The following is an 18,240-nucleotide window of genomic DNA, read 5'->3' as shown; positions in this document are numbered from 1 at the left end:
GATTCTCCAATCACCTGATCATCTTCATCACCCTCTGCTGGACTTGATCCAGCATGTCCATTTCTGTCGCACTGGGGGGCCCAGAACTTGAACCAGGACTCCAGATGTGTCTTAACAGTGCTGAATAAAGGGAAAGAATCACCTCCCTTCACCTGTTGGAAATATGCTTTTTAATAAAGCCCAGGATGCCATTGGCTTTATTTGCTGCAAGAGCACATTGCTGCCTCACATTAAACTTGGTGTCAACCAATCTCACCACGGCCTTTTCCTGTACTGAACTTCAAGAGATGGCTGTTGGCTCATTTTTTCCCCTATTTCTTCAGTCCCTCTGAACAGCAGGGATACACTCACCCAGGGTATCCACTGCTGCCACTTCTGTATCATGTACACTTGCTGAAGCGAGTACACTTTGTCCCATCACAAAGGCAATTAACGAAAATATTAAACAGTATGTAGGACCCAGTGTCAACCCCTAGAGAGCACTACTAGTGCTGACCTCCAGCAGGACTTAGTACTGCTGGTGTCACCCCTTGGGGTCCAGCCATTAAGCCAGTTTCACCTCATGTCATTTCTATTTATTGGCCCCCTAGTTCATCAGCTTGTCTCTGAGGACCTAATGGGGAACAGTGTTGAAAGACACTTCCTAAAGTTAAGATAAGCAACATCCACCCCTCTCCTCCCATCCACTAAACCAGTTATCTCCCTGTAGAGGCTATCATCATCCGTGTAGTGAGGAAGGTCTGAAATCCAAGGTCATGGCATTGAAAGGCCAGTTTTATTTTCCCACTGCTTGTAATTGTTAGTCCTTGGATGAGTCAATTCTGGCATGAGGAAGGTAGATGTGATTTCTTCATTTCTGTTTTACATTAGTAGATCTTGTTTACCCTCAATCTCAGATATTTAAATGCATTGCAATATTCTGGGTATAAAATTGTGCTGTGACCTTTAGAAAAGGATCCTGAGGCTAAAATATCAGTTGTGCCATTCCAAAGACAGCTCATTTCCCCATACGGAGCTTTTTGTGTTGCTAACAAGGAGCCTGGTTTTTATGTTGTTCTCCATGAAAACAGAAGCTCAGCCTTGGCATCATCTCTCCTTCAAGTAGCCGAGAAGTGAAATTGGCCCATGTTTTATGCCAAATGTAGTTGATAGCTTAGCTGAAAATTGGATTTCCTTTAGAATAGAAAGCAAAGAGCAGCTCTTTGAAGATGGGTTTTCTGGGAGAGAGAAGTGGTGATGAACTAGGCCCTGAAATTACTTCCATAGTCTAAACTCTGAAATATTTTACAGTCAGATTAAAGAGGAAGACTCTTCCTGCCACACTTAGCCCTTCAAAGCCAGCTCTCTTCAGAGATGTAAGAGTAGACAACATATATTACCAATGCAGACTTATTCAGAGATCTGGAAATAAAACTACATATGTTTCTGGATTTGGCCAACGTTGCTCAGAGCTCAGACATACCTGGTATGTCACTTGAGCTGAAGAAACAGTCCACTCTCATCACTCTGAGAAGTAACATACAAGAAGTAACATGGTTTGCTGACATCCTGGGAAGGGCCCATGAGTGTGGTTGGGAGCTGAAGGCACAGGTAATAACTCTGGGAGGACAAGCTTAAGGAGGAATTTGGTAGCTGTTTTCTACTACCTGTAAGGATTTTATGAAAAAGCAACCAGGCTCCTCTTGTAGAATCACAAGGATATGATGAGAGACAAAGACCACAAGGATACAAAGAAATAAATCTTCACTGTGGAAGACTTTACCACTGAAATACAGGGCCAGTGAGTTTGTGGACTCTCCATACTCAGCCCAAAATCCTGAGCAACCTGACCTGCCTTTGGAGTTGGCCCTGCTTTGGGCTGGAGCTTGCACTGGGCAACCTCCAGACGTCCCTTCCAGCCTGAACCATTCCTTGATTCAGTGGCCCGGAAGGGATGTAGCAGAGCTCCCATTATCTTGGGCTAAGACAGGATATCCAAACCCTTACTGCAGTTTAGAGATACACAAGAAGATACTAAGCTCAGTAGGAGTCCTGTTTGCATCAGAAAACATACTGAAAACTTTGGTTAAAGATTCTATCAGTAGGCATTGAAGTTTCACTAACTTTCTTGTAATAACTCCAAGTCTGTTACTAATATATGTGAATATTCAGATTCTATACATATTTTCAAATTAGCAGAAAATTTCAAAGTTATATCTGCTCTTCACATAGTTTCCCTGATAGTAAAGTTGTTCTTCCTAGATTTGCAAGAATTCCTTCACAGAAGTGTAGTCTAGATACACTAGTATGTTTTTCACTTATGAGATATTTTTAACAGATGTCGGTTATAGATATGATTTGAGAGGAAATGCTCTTTTTTCAGTAGTTTGTGGTATCACATGAAGCATCAAATTCTGGACAAGTATAAGTTTCCTTCTGATAACTGAATATGAAATATATATATATATCTATGATATTGCAAAGATATCTGTTTTAAAAGTCTCTCATATACAGAACACTCTCCCTTTGCAGTTGCTGCTGCTTTCTCAATAATTTATCTCTAATTAATTATTGAGATAACATTTTTTTAAAGTATAAGTAAAATCTTACAGCACAAAACACAGAACCATGAGTTCAATGTTGAACTGCTCAAGTAGAGACTGAGCAGAAAGGCAGAAGAATTGCTATTAGTACACAAATAGATGAGATAATGGAAAAGGGAATATACTGCTCAGGAAGCAGTTTTATAAATGTTATTTTTCAAGTGTTCTACAGGTTGGAAGTCCCCATTTAATAACAGCATTTTAAAATTGTCATTAAGGTCTTAATCCTTTAATGTGCCACATGTGGGTGGCTGCTGTCCAGATGCCAAGTGAGGCTAGGGAGGATGTGAGCTTCATGAGACATGGGACTTCTTCAGCTAAGCATCATCACATTGTCCCTCCACCAACCCCCTGAGACAACAGAGAAGATTTTCAGCAAAGCGTAACAAGAGGAATTAAAAAAAAAATTAATGGGGGAAAAAGCATCTGAAAAGCATTCCTTTCAGCAACAAACTCAGATTTCTAAGGTTTCTTTATAATTTGTTAGCAAAGGTATGGTCACACATCCCCAGTAACCAAGAATGATTTTCAATACTGATATATATTGAATTTATACTGATACTAATACATATTTAAATAATTTACTTTCCCTTAGCTGAGCCACAGAAATTGAAAGCTATAGTGCTTCCAACATCCTGCAATGCAGCATGAAATGGATTATCTTAAACAACCTTTTCTGGAAATGGTCAGCAAAAATGTATGCAAAAAGTTGCATCCCCTCACCTGAGAGATGATAATTTCATTGCTTGCAACTATCTGACCATAATTTTAAGGAATTCTTTGTGGACCTCAAAAGAAAGCTTGCATTGCACTTTTATGCCAAGGCAACGGACACAATCTGAACAAGGACAATCCTCACTGAAACACTTTTTAAAAGAATATACAAAATTCCACCTAACATCCTGTATCCTTGGCCCAGTCTAATCAACGTGGCCAGTATCTGAACCCCAGGAAACTGTAGAGATCTCTGGGAGTGAATGTCACACTGGTAATCATGTAGAAGAGCTAATCACTTTGCAGAATACAAGGATATTTTTGTCTCCACATACAGGCTGAGCACTGTAAGTCAAGCCATTGAAGTAATTACAATGGAGTTCAGCAAGCTGCATTTCAGGCACAGAAGAGTTAAATTAAAGCCACTGCTCTCAACATTAGGAAAAAAAAATGCAAAAGCATACCTCAAGGATGTAAGCTTTTTATAACCTTTGAAGAAGCAAATTTTTGACAATACTTCACAGAGTAAGTACTGGAATACAAACAGCTGCAGCAGTACACATCATTGTCAGTTAAATTATGAGATTGCAGCTGACACAAAAGTCAAGCCCAGCAAATCATTAAAACTTCCAAGAAGAGCTTTATGCCTATGGGGTTCATCCTGAAATTCACCAGAGCAATTCACTCATGGAAGTCCTCATGCCTAAATATCTGCAAGAAGATATTTGTAACTAGGGTGTTCATTGTTCAGATTTAGGTCAGAAAGTTAAAAGAAAATTGGGACTAACATAAGGTTCAGCAAAATAAATAACACATGTCACTGACCTACGTATTTAGAGCAACTCTATATCTTTTATCTAGTGGGTAAAGTACAAAATATCTCGGGACTCCTTGATCCTACCTCTGGTTTTGATATTAACATATTTCCCATAGTTACACAGGCACTGTAACCTAGACATATATGTGCCAACAGTTCAAATTATTGGTGCCATTTTATGTGCCAAAGCTGGTTTCAAGTTGGTATCAATATAAGAAATGAAACTTAGTGTAAATAGACCAAACTACCTGAAAAGTGACAAAAAAAGGCAGCCAAAAAGTTCTGGGAACCTGAGAGAGCAGAATTTCTTTCTGTGTTGCTGGATGACATGGCAGCATTCGAAGGAATCTCCCTTTGAGATAGATCACTGCCAATCCTGTTCCAATTCTCACCTTTTGATTGAAATATTTCTTGACCTTGAATACCCTCCCAAACATCAGGAGTGAGAGGAATCTGAAAAGGGGGAAATTTAATCTTCTGTGCTCTATCTTTTGTCAATGAAGAGATATCCTTAGTACCTCTCCCCATGGCTATCTGTAGCTAAACTAGTAACCCAGTACTAAAATTCTCTTTTCCACAAATTTTGCCCACAGCGGAGGTCACAGGGACTGTGCAGTGGACAGATTTGGAGGCTGTAACAAATGAGGCCCCCAGGTGCAGGACCCTAATACACTGCAAAGCAACACTGCAACAAGATGTCCACCAAAACCATCTGAAACTTGTGCTGACAAGGATTAAATGGGGGAAAGTAAGAAGGGAAGCTGAAGAAAAAGGGGGAAAAAAAATCAAAACAAAACAACAGAATGGAGAAAGAGAAAAGGATCTCAGTGGAAGAACTTCTGAGTCTGAGTCACTCGACTAAAACTTTCTGTAAAGTTCAAAAACCCAACTGCATTTTATGTGTGAGCCTGAAAAGATGAAAGGAGCAACGAGCAGAAGGTTGTAACTTTCATGTTTATACACAAATGCTCTGAAAGAACCTGCCTCTGCCTAACACCTTCATTCAGTACTTAGAAGTGCAAACACAAATTAAGCAAAGGCTTTGAAGTCCTCAGCTGTGCAGAAGTCCCAGCAGAACAAGGAGTTCTGAGCTGAGGCAGAGGCAGGAAGGTGCCTACAAGTGTTGCAGGAGCACAAGTGGCGCGGAAGCAGAGACAGAAGACCTGTGTTTTAATCCTCTGCGTTTTGCTTGTACCAAGAGTCTCATTGAATCCATAGGTAGAATTTGTCTTGGAATACCAGGAAAGTCCTTGTCCTGGCCTCCCAACATCATCAGAAGCCTCTCTGTCAGCTATTGTTGGCCTCAAGAACACTTGGTGAGCACACACTTGCCAGGGCTGGCAGGCTGTGAGTGGATGCAGCAGGAAGGGAGACATCAAGGGGAAGAGGCTCTGCTCACCCTTCCCAGTGCTGCTAGGCACAGGATTGCCTTGGGCCCAGCAGTCCTCCACACCTTCAGCAACAGGGCACCACAAGTACCCCAAGAGAGTCCTCCAAGCAAAAAAGCTCAAAATACATGGTATTCAATGCACCCTCTCCAGCCTGTACTGCCTCCATGGGCCCGCACCATCCCACCCCTCTGACCATATTGCTCTGGCTTCTTTGATTAGATTGCTCTACTCAGCAGATACACTACAACACTGCTCTAGCCTTGCCCCATCCACACTTTGACGAGAAGAGTGCTACTGAGCTTCCAACACCTGTCAACACAAGGGAACAAGAAAGAGGGGAAATAACTAACCTAGGATCATTGGAGATGTACCATAACTATCCAAGTTGGTAGAGAACACCAAAGAGAAAGTCAAATTCCAGTAGTGTTGATATGCACGCAAAAACCAAAGCCCTACATCCCAGATGAGAAGCTAACTCAAAAACCTTCCAAAAGTGAGTTCTTATACTTGTTTTTGGAGCCTGAGGGCTCTGAAAGGAAATATTGACTTTTACAGAAAGGAAATATTGACTTTGGCAGCACAGTGTACATCCTCTAGGGCTCCAAGCCTCTTCCCATTCCCCCTACTTCTTTTCTCCCATAAAATCCTCTTAGGAATGAATGAACTTTGTAATAATAATAATAAAAAATCTGCTTAATGAGTTTTCTCATGTATGGCCAAGAGCAAAAAACAAATGTTTAACCTCTAACCTCAAGGCTAAATTACAGCATGGTAAGTGATGAGGACCCACTGCTTACTGTTTGCTTTAAAACACAAACAACGTCACCATTTTCAGGTAGCAATTAACACTCCTGCTGTGTTCAGCACTGAAGTGTTTTTTTCTCAGTGGAATAAAATAGTTCAGGGTTTTTTCCCTCAAATTTACAAAATATCTCTGTAAATGTAAATCATCAAATTCCTGCTGAGTATCCAGATGTTGCTGTTAAAATACATGGTCATATATACATATATGATAATTTATCTATATATATGTGTGGATATATAATCTATATTCATCTAAGTTTAAAAAATGTATAAATATGTCTATGTGTGTCTGAATATACACATGCAATGGAAGACAACTTGGATCCCATCTTGGACACATTAAAAATTCATCTGGATATGGCCCTGGGCAACTGGTTCTAGGTGTCCCTGCTTGAGCAAGGAGGTGGATGTTCTGCAATCCTGCAATTCTGTTTTTCTTCCCAAATGGAATTATTCAAGTTGGCTGTCTTCTAATGGCACACATCTCTAGAGCTTATGAACAATTTAGCAGCATGTTTATCCAGTTCCTAAGGTCCAGGAAGAAGTTTTTCTTTGTATTTCTTTGTTTTTCCTTTTGAGACCTGCTGTGAAAAGTTCATTGTGTTACTGTTAGCAGTTCAATAAGTTTCCGACTGAAGTACTGAGCCCAATGACAAAAGTTAACTGTCCCTACAGTCAACAACTTCATGGAAGATTTTAATCTCCAAAGTAAAATGCCTCTACTGCTTTTCCCAGAAGGACAGATTCTGCAAACACAAATTTTACAAAAAAAGTTTTTCTTCCACTCAGTGGTGAGCTTTTCATCCTTACAGCTGTCTCTAGGTCAAAATTAGATGGAAGAGAAAACTTTTCTAAGCTTGTCATGAGAAATTTTGTGTCCCAAGTTACAGAGAAATATTAATGAGTGTACTAATGGATAGAATAAGGAGCTTTAATGACTTACATTTGGCTGCCTGGAGCCTTACAATCTATGAAGGACTGAAAGAAGGCTCCCAGAGGGTCTCATGATGCGCTGATTCTCAAATCAATCCTTGGATGGGTTTCCTGGGAGTGCTCACAGACTTAGTAGTTTCAGGCACCAATTCAAGAAAATTGTCTTATTCACTATCTGCCTTTGTGAGATACTCCAGAGTTTTCAGCACCCAGCAACTGAAACTGGAAACTTCTAATTTCTAACAATTCTGCAATGTGCTTAAATTCAAGTGTAGGTTTCAAATCCCTGGATTAGGCCATATTTTTAAATGTTTTCCATAGTTTGTCTGACAATTTTCTGAACTGGGTTACACAGTTCTAAATCTGGTATAATATGCCACATAACCAAGTTAATTCCAGGCTCTTGCTGTTCCAACCAACAGGAAGAGATGTTAGGTTGATTTGGGATCCACAAGGAGCTTTGGTGCACAAACTCTATTTGGTGTCTGCTTGGAGATAATTTCAGTTGTAGTTGCTTTGTAGGCCTCAAATATGATAAACAGTTGCCACTATTTGCTATGGACTTTTTTAATTTTATTGCCTTCTGGCAATAAATATGTTTGCTTAACCACAACAAAGCCTCAAGGACTCTGCTGCGAGATCCTTGAAACCTCCAGCAAATAGGAATGGTCTCTTTTCTGGTCTTCTTTACATCTAGGGCAGGATCCAGTATTACAGTAGAGAAGAATGAGGGATATTTTTTAGGAGATTTTCATCTTTCATCTTAGCCATTTGAACCCCTGCTGTTCCTGCCACAACAAAAGAATGTCTTGAGTTCCTATAAAAACATAAGCCTGATAGAATACTTGAGAGTAGAAAACCAGGTAGTCCAAACTGTATTCTTGCAGTGAATGACAAGAAAGAAATCACAGAGCTGAAAGGAAACCAAGATAATCTTTATGTGGTTTAAAGGATAAGTCTGGCGCCGACTGCCAGAGAATAGAGCAATCAATGGCACCATTGGCCTATCGAAATGGAGAAATGATTTTCATAATGCTGCATAATGACAAAAGATGGCTGATGGCTAGATTTATTGCTTGTGGTTTCTTATACTGAAGAACATAAGAAATGCCTCAACATTTTCAGCATCGGATGGAATTCCAGATCTTGACAGGCAACAACTGAGCTAATTATGAGGAACATCTTGGAGGGAGGGAAGGCAAAGGCTCCTCCCAGCATGTCAGAGCTTTCATCAATCAGTTCTTGGGTCATTAAGAAGGTGGAAGAAGCAAATTTTGTTCCCTCAGTCTTGCTTCTGTCTGATCTCCTTGTGCCCCTCAGATAATCTGAGCCTGCAGTTCTGCCAGAGGGCCACACTAACCCTCAGCCACTCTCCACAGCTTTGCTAAGGCACTTTCTGTAGCAAAATAAAGACACCGTTTGCTATGAGAAGCTGCCAGCATGCACCCATTTTTGGAGGTTTGCTTCGATTTAGGCACCTGGTTTGCTTTTTGATTCCCAAAGACCAAAACGTCACAGCCTTTGGAAGGGTAAGTAGAAAGCTCAGCCCCAGGATTTCCCCCATTCCTGCTCCGTATCTATAGGGAGACTAGATTAATTCCCCCCAGACTCACTCCATGACTCCTCTGAAATCCACCTGTGCTTTCTCAGTTAAATTTCCAATCAGCATGTGAAATCTCTGTCTTTCTCCAAACCATGAGGTATCTGCTGCTATTTACTATCAAAAAACCAACTCTGAAGGCTTGTACTGAGGTGAAAATCTCTCTGAATTACTCTCTCTTGCCAAAGATGAGACATTTAATATTTTCTTTTTCTCCCTGGAGACAGTAAAGATGAGAGAACAATGAAAACAAAAATACAGCAGAATGTATTATCTCCATGAGGTGGAATCTGTTTGGGTTTTTTCTGATCAGTACTAGGCCCAGGCCGGTGGTGTCATCAACCACAACTGAGCTCCTACATGCACAGGCTGCATAAATAACAATGACTGCAGAAAGGCTGGAGGTGCTCACTGACCAACACATCTCCCTAACTGCAATCTGAGGATGTGACTCACCCTGCTTAGGCTGTGCTGCATTTCATTTTAATGTGGCATAGAGGGGTTTGCTCTACCTGTACTCAGTTTCTGACACTACAGATATGTCTCCAGTGGAGACCACTCTCCTTTTTTACTTCATTTTTGTGATTTTTATAAGACAGAACGTGGGCAGTGTACAAAAGCTGTGATTCAAGTCATTTCACAAGTAGCATTGTTACACCTTTGAAGCACTCTAAAGAGACTTCAGCCCATATCACAAAGCTCAAACAGCTCTCAGTCTCCATCATATCAGCAAGTCCTGTGGGTTCCTCATTTCTTTTGAGACTATTCTGTAAGTGATGTACAACCAAGGAACAAATACAATTTCTCAGAGTACTTAGTTTTTGCTTTGGCACAATCTGTAGATGCTATGTTCCAAAAATCTCATGGGAATTGAATTATCCCCAGTTCTACTGTCCTGGGCCCCTTCATCGGATTTAGCTGAAATTGGTTAATATGCTCAGAAGTATGACATAAACACACACCCACAGAGAATGAGACTGTACAAACTATATTGAAACAAGCAGCTGTGGTCCTCCTGGGACTCCTTGCAGTGGATGGTCATTTTCAAGAGTCAAACAAAAATGTTAGGGAAGCCTCTTCTAGAAAAATCAGCATCTCCCTCCTGAATGATGCTCAGTACTTGCCACAACCATCCCTCTGCGAAATGTCCTGACATGTTGATTTACATGAGAGATGGGTAAGTAGGTCCTTTGGATCAAGGCACAATAAGGATGAATGTGTTTATTCCAACTCTTAATGTCATTAATTATTAGAGTCTATTAGCATGAATCAACTTCATCCCTCTCAATCCTTGCCAAAGTGCCACCTTCCACTGGAAGGTCCCTGTATTATCCCTGTAGGAACCACCAGAAGACATAAAGTATGACATCAAGAGGGTAAAAAGGGCCAACGAAAAAATAGAATAACCTTCTGAAAGCATCTGGTAAGGTTGGCAACTCTCTGGGGAGTGTGAATCAACACTAGAAAAACCTCTGCCTATAACTGTTAGTTCTACCTTTCCCAGACAGCCAGTCTTTTTCCATGGGTTTTCCCAGCTTTGGTAATCAACTGGATAGTACAAAATCTATTTACCTGAATTATAAATACCAGCAATATTTCAGGTGACACCTTAGTCTTTTGGGGTTTTTTAAGAACTGGCCAATCTAAACTTGCTTCATACTTTTTAAATTAGTTGAATTCCACCATGGAACTAGAAAACAAATTGAGTTTTGTGTTTAATATCTCTGCATTACTTAAAAAGAGAGCAAGACAGAGAAAACATAATTTCATAGAGCAAAAATTCCCAGCTTCCATGCCCAATAAGCCTTTTTTCCTAGGAGCTATTAGAAAAAGTTATGTCTAAAATTACATAGAATTGACCTAGCTTACCATAAAGCCTGAACTCTACAGGAAACTGAAGTTCTGACAAAGCAGTCCAGATTTTAACCCAAATAACACATACCTGGAGGTACTCTTTGGACTCCATTTAAACACTGTTGTCGGTCTTCATGAATGAAGGGGGAAAGGCGTTGACTTTGAACACTACTGAAAGCTCAGGGAAGTGTGGGAGTTTAAATGACAGGTGCTTTTGGTAAGAAATACATCATCATCATCATTCATTTCATCAGCTGCAGGAAAAATGAAAAATTTCATAGAAACCCAACAGAGATTACAGTTTAAGCGTCTAGTAGTATGTGTACTGCAGGACATTTAAAACACAAGGATTGTTTAAACATTGAATGATGAATATGACCTTATCTCACTCGGGAGGAGTTAGTACAGCTGCATCCTGATGCCAAATGTAAATAAAAGCAAGGCAAGACATGCAGTGAATGCTTTGGATTTGCTTCTCTGTATCCAGCAGTGGAAAGTAAAGCACAGCAGAGACTTTCCACAGTGAGGGGTTTCTGATCCTTTCTTAAACTCTTTTCTTCTCATGGTGGTTTTGGATGCTAGTTTTGTGTTGTTCTCTTCCAACTATTTATTTTCCATAATATAGTTTAGCATTTGTAATAAGTCTGGCTATTGCCACAGTAACTGCAAATGCTTATCATAGGAAATTCATACTTGCCTGAAACATTTATTTCTTTTTTTTTCTTTTTCTTTGTACTGTAGATGTCCACAGGATTTAGTTTGTTGATTAAAAGTTGTGGTAGTGTTTTGTGCAAGTGATTGGAGTTATTAACATGGATATTTTTCAACTTTAATGTATAGTGAACATATCACCATGTGTCCATATCAGAACAGGGCTAAATGAGATTAAAGCTTCCAGAGAGAAGGATGGAAGCAGGAAGAAGTATGTCCAGTTACTGGTCTCTTTTATCAGTTAAAAGCATTGAAAATCAAAAGCCACAGTATTCTGACCTGGTCTAATGGAAGGTGTCCCTGCCCATGGCAGGGGGTTTGGATCTAGGTGATCTTTAGGATTCCTTCCAAATGAAACTATTCCATGAGTTGGAAGAGAGCTTCCTCAAGAGCACAGGTTCCCCACTGCCATTCCCATGTTGGCTTTTCTAACAAGTTCTTTTCCCCATCACAAGCACAAATAAATGCCTCCAATTTTCCTATTATCAATATTTATGAAAGATGAACTGAAAAGCAGGAAGGCGAGTCAGTGCAGAATCAACTTCAAAGCATTTTAAATATAATAAGAGCAACAAGAATTTGAGCCTTTTTAGGAAGGAGGAAAGCGGAAGGAAATAGATGAATCTGAACATTAAAAGAAGTCATAAAGTTAGAAAAAAAATCAGAGATTTCATCAAAGAATATGCTCAGATATCAAGGAACGGGCAATTTTGGAAGTGGTCTAATGTCAGGACACCAACTCAGCAGGGATCAGATCTCTGAATCAGACAAGAGACATAATAATCATTATTTGAGAGACAAGTGCTCTAAAGAGCCTTGAACAAAAGAGATTTAGATATTGACAAGAGATGCACACAGAAATCCTGACACCAGTAACCACTACAAAGCAGGGATATTTCCTCATCAAAATGTTCAGAATAATGCCATAAGCTATGTAAGGGAAGAGATTGATAGGCAGCACAGAGTTAAGATTAATGATGAGTCTCTAAACACCTAATTGCAGCTCAATATCTGAGTGCAGCAAATCACACCAAATATAGTGAATATAATCAAATGTACTTCCTGGGCCTTGATGTGCAGGGAAAATATCTCTCCGGTGCTCCTGAACATCCCCAGTTTCCAGATGAATCAGTGAGATGCCTGTTTCAAGCTTCCAAGACTCAGTTAAAGCTGCTGCTTATATGAGGGTAATTATTCACAGAATGGTAAAGCCCATTCACTTGGGGGTTGTCTGGGCTCTTTCTGCCATGGCTGATCCTTGGCAGAGGTCTGTGGCTGCAGTGTTACACAGGATCAGAAGCCCCATTGTTGTTTTTTTCAGCATAAGTTTTTCCTGCACTGTTTTCTCCAGCAACCTGATCATCACCATGAATCCACCTCTCCCTCTGTGCCACCAAACTGCAAGAAGTAGATGGTCCTGGAAATGATCCACACATAACCTGGACATAACCCTGGAAATAACTCTATAAATGCTGTCCCTTATTTGGGAGGACTGAGTGACTGCATTGACATTGCTCTGGGGAGAGAGTAAAGCTCACACATTCTGACTGTTGATCTGTACACACTGTAGCAAATTAAAATTCACACGCTCTCCTATAAATCCAGCCTGGGGTTCTTATCTCACCTGGGCAATGGAAGAAGTGGATCCAGAGCTTTTCAGCAATATATCACTTCCTGTGAATCCGGTAGCCCACCTGGAGGAGGAAAATGGGATCAGACAGGATTGTTGCTGCCATCTTCTCCCGAAAAAGGAAGGAACTTTCCTATTGCACAAGGAGTATCAGAAGGGTTGCAGGCAGTTTTATCTCCATGGTAGATCTTGGCTTTGGGAACAAAACTGCCAAGAAGCCTTAATTTTATTGCCACAGATTTCAATATAGTGTTGAATGCTAAATGATGACTGTTCACGTTCATGTGCTGAGTACAGTACCTGTCTGTTCTTATCTAGGGACCTCAGAAAAATAGATGTATTGGCAGTTACTTCTTTTAGTACAAATATTCTCACCTGTTGAGACCAGGGAAACCTGTGTTTCCCTGATCTTCAAAGCCTTTTAGAGCCATGCAATGGTTAGATTTACCCTAGAAGCATTGTCTACATTGGGTAGACTCCTTAGGTCCTTCCACACAGTCTATCTTGGACTCAGATCTTCACAAAGACTCACTGCACCCAAGATGATCCAGGGAATATTGTATTCAGTTCATAATCCACATCTAAGGAGAGTTGGAAATAATCTTTGCTTTGACCCATGTGCAGTTTCAAGGTAGCCCTAATTATTGAAGAACTATAGATCCTCTCTTATACAAACCAAAAAACACTGAATTCTTTCTGGTTCCTCCCAATTCGCATTTGTCAATGTTTTAGACCACCCTCAGAAAAATTATTGCAAGATAAATATACACAGATGCAGTGATTTTATTTGCTATTGCACTATTTTATGAGTGTGTATTGCAGAGCCTAACTTCAAGGCAAGAAGATTTATGGTGTAATTACTTTAGTATATTGTTGTACAATTTGCAACTAATGGAAAAGAAATTTACTGGCTACACTTCAGCTGTCAGAAAGTCTGTCTGCAGAATAAAAGTGAAAGGAATATGTGCTTCTCTCTTTGAGTGGAAATGTTAAATGACAGGCATTGCTCAACCAGATCAAATATTTTAAACTTGATCAGCTACCCATATCATAATAAGTAAATTTTCCTGCAAAGAAAATTAATTATTCCTCATAAGGAAACAGAAGCATTTGATATCAAGAAGCAAATAAAAAACTGCCCAGCACACCCACTCCTAGGAGAGTCAAGCCCAGTCAATCAACTTTCCAGCCAAGTGTATGAATTAAGAATTCCACATCCTTTTTTAATTGCTTTAATTGGCAGTGTTTCCCAGTGGAGTTTCATGTTTCATTTGGCCTTTTTTTCCCCAAGTTGAAAAAAATGCATTTGATTAATAATCATGTAATTGGATTTCCAGTTCAATGTTTAATGTCTAACATCCAGTACTTAGGAAAAGCAAAAGCAGAGACTTGTCTTCACATTTTACGTAAGATCTTTTTGATGGAGAAAAAAATCATTCATATCAAATGTTTTGCAACTTACATTTCTCAGCATCTTGCCTATCAGTTCAAGTTAGATGCCTGGTAGTAAACACCCCTTCCATTAGAAACACATAAATTGGAAGCATGAAATTGAATGGAGGAGCCTGGAAGAGTTCAGTCACAGTTTTCAGTAACCTTAACACTCAAATGACTCAATTTAGAAGAAACCCAAACTCAAGTCCCTTGGAAATCAAATCAAAGTTTCCTGTTGCAGCAGAGAGGAAAAAGCTGATGCAATCTGATGGGCATCTAAGCCTAGAGTGAATTTAGCCTATATAAAATCTCAGTGAATGTGAAAAATTTTTGTTTGATCCTTAGATTTGGGACAGTTGCATGCTCTCTGAAGCAGAGCAGGCAACTATGGCTGTATCTGTTCCTTTCCCCATTTTCTACCCTCTGCTCACTATGTTTGTATTATTCTGGTTAACAGTTCCTATCAGTCTGGTGTTATACAAATTGTAATATAACATGTCCACATCATAAAACTTCCCCTTACACAATTAGAATTAGATCTATAAAAAAACAAACATTAAAATACAGAAGCACCTTTGTTCCATATTGAAAATGCAATGAAACTATCGTAAACTTGGAATCAGTCAGGCTCCCATCCAGGACTGTGCATAGTGGGCAGGTCTTCACATCCTCTACTTCAGTCTTCTTCCTGGTCCATTTAAAGTAATTATGAGGGTATTAGACAGATCTTGAAGGAAGGCAGACTATGAAGCCTTGTAACCATGTCCATATCAGAAGAAAACTCTGCGAAAGTTTTCAGGCCCAAATATCTCAAAAAAGCCTTGCAAGTCACTTTAAAATAGACAGCCATCATCTCATCACACATGCAGCTAAGAGGAACTGAAAACACTGAAACACTATCATATTTTGAATTGAAGTTTAATGGTGATGATCTGCTCTTTGATAAAGTTCTCACCCTACGTGCTAGTTTTCAATAAGGACCCTTCAAAAGGCAGTGAAGTGTTTACCTTGACTTCTTATTGCTTGTTTACCACTCTCCAAGTTTCTGATCATTTCACATGTACAGACTATTTAACAACACTCCTCTGACCATGCCCTGAGCTGACGGACACACCTAGAAAGGAACAGAGACAGCTCAAAAAGACTCATTGAGAAATTCAGTCCAAAAATTTATATGTAAATAAATTAATATTTAGTTGTAATATGCAGAGGTGACTCTATTTCTTCAACTTCTTGTCTCCTCCCAGTGGAAGTGAATTCAATTTCAAGGTATTGTTCTGGAGCAGGTTTATAACTCATACCGAATAAATCAAGGCATTACAAAGGTACCTTACCCTGCAGTCTGAAACACAGGGATATTTAAGCACATTTTAGTGTGCACAGCACATTGCAGGCATAGGGCAGTCTGTGACCCAAGACAGTCCAAAGCCCAAAGGACAGCCTGTTCTCTCATGTTTGGTCCTATTCCTCTGTCCTGTGGGACTCCAGCATGCCCAGAACATTGGCCTCCAAGGTCACATCTGCCAGCATATACCTTTCATCACTACTCTAAGAGAAACTAATAAATCATTTAACTTCTTCCTTGACTGATTTTCCTTTGCATAGAAAAGGCAACGGTATTGTTGTCTCTTTCAGAATAACGAAAAAACTCCCACTCAGATGTTTATGCAAAAAAAAAAAATTATTTCTGGGGCAAAATGGAAATTATTCTGGAGAAAAGGAACTCTCATTATATAAGTTTATTGCTAATGACAATTACACAGATTTTTTTATTTGTATCTATAAAGGCAAACAAAAATGACATGAGCCTAGTGGCAAAGGCCTGAAACAGAAAATTCAAATATTTTCCTAACCATTAAGAGTCTTAACAGTGACTTGGGGAAGGGTATTTATGGGCCCATTATAATTCTCCATAGCTCTATAAACCTGAGATGAGCATTGACTAGCATATTAAATTCTTGGTAGGGATTGAATTGTTAATGTAGACACCAAGATATGACCACACTTTTCAGCACACAGGTCTGTGAGACTATTATTGTTGCTTTTCTCTGAGTTAGCTTTCACCCATGTACTTGGGTTTGAGAGAGGAAGTGGATCTTTTTCATGCTCCACTGAGCTGGAGACAAAGAAATTACAAATGAAGTTAGACCTTCTCAAAGGGTTACTTTCTTTAAAACTCCAGATTGCTGTGAGGCCTTTCATATGGGCAGTCTTCTCTGTTTCCTATGAATTTAAATATGGCTTTTAAAAATAATGTGAGTTTGGGGGTGAGCAGATCTAAATAATCTTGCCCTGATAAAATTATTCATATGACATTAGTCCATTCCTGAGCCATTACACTAACAAGCACTGTGCAAATACAGGGAATATCTATGTATGACATATTGACCTGAATGCCAAATACCTGAGCCTTCTACATTAACAAGCTGATGGGTACTATTATAGTAATTATGTCAAATAAACCAAAGCTGACTTTGAAGGTCTGACTACAAAATGAGAGCCAAGAACGTAATGATTGATGGAGTCTGCAGCTGTGCAGAAGCTTATTCTCTATTAAGCCCCTCATGTCATTTTATTTTGGTTTGGCTTGTAGGATATCTCCAACACCAAAAAGTTCCATTTCTCCCTTAATTCAGAGCACTCTGCCTAGTAGAAATGGGGAATCAAGCAAGAGGGAAGCCCTGACCTTGGCTGTGGTCTTCATGCTGATGTGGCTTCTGACCCAGATTTCAGGGGTATACCTTGGTGATCCCATTTGCCCACATCTATCATTTGCAGGTCTCCACATCTACACAGTGAAGAGGTCCACAAGACTTTTTCATATTTGCTGCCTCCTGGACTAACCTGGGCTGTAAGACTTAGAGAGGGTATTTTCTGTCTCAGGAGAGGAAACAACTGCCCTGGCTTCTTGAGTTCCTTCACAAGCAGGCTGTCTGGGAAGTGAGTACAGCCCTTGTACAAATTCCATGCAATGAAGCAGAGGAAGATGAAGAGTTAATATATCTCTTGACCAGAATGGCTATATCTCTTTTATGTAGCTGTACCCACCAGATAACACTGTGCTCCAGGAGGAGCAGCTTTTTTCTGTCCCATATCTGATCCAGGCTGACTTACCAGAATAGATCTGACTCACACGTAGCAGCCTGTTCTCTGGTAGGAGTGAGGGATGAAGACACAGCTTCCCTCAGATGGTGGACTTCACAATCTGCAACTTTCTCCTCTGTTTCCAACTCATTCCCTTTCATAAATCTCTCAACATCCATAAAGAAGGGGTTTGTGATACATTATATGACAGGAGATGAAGCACTCAATTGCATGTAACTAGTTTATATCTCCAATTATTTTCTCTTTTTTTTTTTTTAAAGCTTGGCCTTCCCTCCCTTTTTCCCAATGCTAAAAGTGGTCAATATTAACACCACTGATGGTCAATGAACCCAGAATTATATGAGATAATAATCTCACTCACACACATACACAACCTTCCTCTTTTCCTACAGCAAAACCACTATCAGCTACTAGCCCATCTTTCCACAAAGATCTCCAAATTACTCAATTCCCTCAAATCCCAAGGTGAAATGACATTTCCTAATGAGGTGAAGTGCATAACTTGTTTTCGACAAAGTAAAAAATGTCCATGAGTCATCATCTCCCCACATCACACATCACTTCTTCCCACATCCCACTAAACCATTCCTTCATGTAGTTTGAGAAGTCCGTCCCAGGTAAAAAGTATCAAAAAGCTGGTAGAAAGACATTGATTTTCCAGTGAA

General features: G+C 39.8%; 1 long non-coding RNA gene across 1 annotated transcript in view; it reads right to left on the bottom strand.

The window, feature by feature from the left end:
* The window catches only part of LOC113949402, a 40,056-nt gene extending 26,930 nt beyond the window's left edge, over window positions 1-13,126 (bottom strand). The window contains exon 1 of the long non-coding RNA XR_003528443.1: window positions 13,031-13,126. This is a non-coding gene — a long non-coding RNA (uncharacterized LOC113949402). The remainder of the gene's footprint in view (window positions 1-13,030) is intronic.
* Window positions 13,127-18,240: the final 5,114 nt, after the last annotated feature.

Source organism: Corapipo altera, unplaced genomic scaffold (assembly GCF_003945725.1).
Source record: "Corapipo altera isolate COAL_440 unplaced genomic scaffold, ASM394572v1 56, whole genome shotgun sequence".
NCBI classification, from domain to species: domain Eukaryota; kingdom Metazoa; phylum Chordata; class Aves; order Passeriformes; family Pipridae; genus Corapipo; species Corapipo altera.
The sequence above is the reverse complement of the archived record's forward strand: the minus strand, read 5'-3'. Positions and strand labels throughout refer to the sequence as shown.